Raw genomic sequence first — 3740 nt, 5'->3', positions numbered from 1 at the left:
TGTGAGTTAAAAGCATACAGATTTTAGAGTAAGATAAGGATAATCTCAAAGCTATTACGTATTTAACTTATCAAATAGGCATCAAACACTCTAGCTGAAAAATATGTATAAATTAGGCCAAACTGTGTAACACTGGGAAAGGGAAGTAGAAATTAATATGTAAATTAAGAAATTTATGTTTTAGAATATTCCAAATATTTTTTTCAAAAAAAAAAATCACACTCTTTTTCATGGTGCTGGCTAGGTGATTGGCTACACCAAGATGAAGTTGAATTATCTCCTTCCCAGCCACTGGCTGCCAGAAACTCATTAAAGTAGACAATGAACACAAACTTTGTACTTTTTATGAGAAGTGTAATGCCACAGAAGTTGCCACTGATATTCTGAGGGAAGAAGAGTATCAATGGTGGGAATGACCAATAAGGTTTTTCCTTAAAGAAAGGTGTCTTGGCCCACAGCAAGTTAGTCTACTACTGAATAAGAGGAACTCATTTTATAGACCAAAGAGAACTGGAGAGAGAAAGTGCAAATCTGTTCGGGGTTGCATTGTGGATGCCAATCTGAGCTTTCTCAACTTTGTTATTGCAAAAAAAAAGAGAGAAGGATATTCTTGGACTGACAGGTACCACTGTGCCTCATCACCTGGGGCCCAAAGAGCCATCAGAATGTGAAAACTTTTAGCCAGGAGTGGTGGCACATGCTTGTAATCCCCGTGCTTGGGAGGCGGAGACAGGAGGATCGCGCAGGTTCGAAGCCAGCCGCGCTGGCTTAAGAGACCCTGTTTCCAAACAAAAAAAAAATATAAAAATTGGTCTGGGAGTGTAGCCCGGAAGTAGAAGGGCTTCCGGGAACCCCAGTACCACCAAAAACAAACAAACAAAAAGAATGTGAAAACTCTTCAATTTTCTGAAGGAAGATAATGTCCACCAATATGTTGTCAAAAAGCCACTAACAAGGAAGGTAAGAAACCAAGGACCAGAGTATCCAAGATTCAGCATCTTGTTACTTGTTCTGCAACACAAACACTGGCACATTGCTCTGAATAAACAGGGTAGTAAGAGAAACAAGGAAGAGGCTGCAGAATATGCTCAACTTTTAGCAGAGAGAATGAAGGAAACTAAAGAAAAATGCCAAGAACAGATTGCCAAGAGATGCAGGCTGTCTTCCTTGAGAGCTTTTATTTCTAAATCCAGTGTAACAAATAAATAAGATCAGACCTTAAAAAAAAAGAAATCACACTCATTATAACTGATTCACTTTTATGGAGGCTTCCCAAAGTGATTGACTTAGCTTTCTAGAGCTAGGATATTAAAAATCAACTGTCCCTTGATATTTGTATGCAGTGACCAAGGACATTAGTCAGCATGGTTTATGAGAAAACAAAATGACATTGATTTGGTGAGTGAGATGAGCAGTTGTGGGCCAGAAAACTGTAGCAGATGCTTGACAGAGGCTGCTATATGGTTAGATGTCATAATGCGCATGCCTAGAGTTGGTATTTATTAGACAACTAATATGTATGCTTTCTTCATGATAAAGGCATCAAACCATCTTCTATGTTTAATTTATGTCAACACCATTTTACAGACAAGAAAACTGAATCAAAGAGGTCAAGCAACATGCCTGACTTTCAGACTATTACATACATTTTAAATCAATATTATCAAGTATTTATACATGTATTTACAAAAATATTTTAGTTAGATAAAAGTTACCTTTGTTTTAAAAGTTAAAATCAGACAAATAACTAGTTTTTGAAGTATGTATGAGCTCTAGATATGGGAAAATAAAATCCTTGCAATTCTATTTTTTAAATGGCATATTACCAACAAGTAAGCTCAGGTTTATCATATTCATTTACATCTGAAAAATATTATTTGCTGAAATTTTTCTTTGACATGTGAGTATTTCACATATTGATAAAACAAAATGTTATAGTTTAATATAAGTCTGCATTTGGTAATCAGCCTATTCATCAGTTTTAGCATTTATTATTTCTTTGTCACGAGAACATTGAAAATGCTGTTTTCTAGCTATTTGAAATTTATGATGTATTTTAACTATAGTTAGCCTACTATGCAGCAAAATATTAGAATTTATTTATTTATTTATTTATACAAAGGATAGAACTTGGTAATTACAATGTATTTATCTGGGTGGTGACCTAGGCCAGTAGGGTATGGCTAGAGAAGGTGGGTCTCTGAGGGTTCATCCTCAAGGATTATCTCTGGTTCCCCTGATCATTCTTTTGCTTCTGACCTCCATGATGTGAAGAGTACAACCAATATGTTTGCCTTCTCTCTACTTCCTGTTGCCATGCCCAGAGATCCACAGGCCCTGGCCTCATGTAGACTGAACCCTAAAACTATGACTAAATAAATCTTTCTTCCTCTAACCTACATAGTCAGATCTTTGAGATTATAGATTTTTAGATTTTACATTATAGCTGTATAAATGCTGTCTAGTACAGAAAAGAGTACTAGAGAACTGGGGTCACAGATAAGTTTAAATCTGACCATGTGTATTGTGAGTCTTTGGAACTGCTTTGTAAGAGGAAATTGGAAGAGCCAGAATGTAGCTAAAAAGGTGGACGGTAGACATTGTGCTCAGAAGATTTTGGAGGGTAGCGAGAACTCCATGGGAAAATTACACTTTGACAAACTCCATGGGAAAATTACACTTTGATAAAAAACATACTGGCATTTTGCTCATGTCCTGAAACTTCGTGTGAGGCAAAATTTAAAGGTGATGGACTTGTTAGACTGGTGGGGGAAAAAAATCTCAAAACAGCAAAAATATCCAAATTGCACTGTAGATATTGATGTTCATGTTCACCAAGTTGTACAACAAATTTCATCAGCAGAAAGTAAAGCAGAGAGACTTTATTTTGGCTAGAAAGGCATGTATAAAGCTGGAATCCATAGAGTTGATGTAGAAGAAAGTAAGATGGCTGGAAGGAAGGAGGAAGTTGGTAGCTATGACAGGGTTAGGGCCAGCAATGGACATGATGGAGACAGTAGATGGAATTGGGGTCAGAAGCAGCCCAAATGGAGTTGACTCTGCAGCTGTGATTGAAAAATTATCAGCAGCAGTGATTAAAGAGGGTGTAAGTATCTTTCCTGCTGGTAGTTGATATTGGCATTTATATAATGCTGGTTTTGCTGGGGAAAAGAGTTAATGGAGGCTTTCCTCTAAATTTTAAAGGAAAGTCTGGGAAGTCAGGCAACATGTGGCAGGGTCAGAATCCCTGCAAGCATTCCTGAATGATGCACTTTGTAAAGCTGTGAGGGTGAAGCCAAGGTTGCAAGAAAACCCCTCAAAATTTGGAAATGTCAAAAATATTGAAAAAAAATCTGTAAGCTGGGAGTCAGGGAACCATCCTGGACAAGCAAGTACACTGCCCATTCCAATCAACTAGGCCACAGGGGCAGGGCTGTCAAGGCCCCTTAGAGATCACATCTCACCACCTTGTGCCCTGACCGCCAAAAGTGGAGCTGGAAGATCAAATGCATGCTCTGTTGGATTTCAAAACTCTTTTGTTCCAATTATTTCTATTGCCCTGTTTCTCCCCTTTGCAATGCAACTGTTTACTCTGTGTATTGGATATTTATATTGATTTTTATTTTTATCTTCATTTTATTGCAGGAAATCTACAAGTTCACTTTAAGTCTTAGAGGAGACTTTAGGCTTTGAGAGTTTTCAGGAATGCTGCAAATGTTAAGACTGTTGGAACTCTTGGA

At 37.5% G+C, this 3740-nt stretch overlaps 1 pseudogene across 1 annotated transcript; it reads left to right on the top strand.

The window, feature by feature from the left end:
• The first annotated feature begins 262 nt into the window (after nt 1-262).
• LOC308266831 (small ribosomal subunit protein eS6-like) lies at nt 263-1187 on the top strand (annotated as a pseudogene). The gene is made up of 2 exons: nt 263-656; nt 891-1187. The product of its transcript is annotated as a small ribosomal subunit protein eS6-like (transcript).
• The last annotated feature ends 2553 nt before the right edge of the window (nt 1188-3740 follow it).

This window comes from Muscardinus avellanarius (genome assembly GCF_963383645.1).
Source record: "Muscardinus avellanarius genome assembly, chromosome: 9".
Classification (NCBI taxonomy): domain Eukaryota; kingdom Metazoa; phylum Chordata; class Mammalia; order Rodentia; family Gliridae; genus Muscardinus; species Muscardinus avellanarius.
This window is presented reverse-complemented; position numbering and strand designations above follow the sequence as displayed.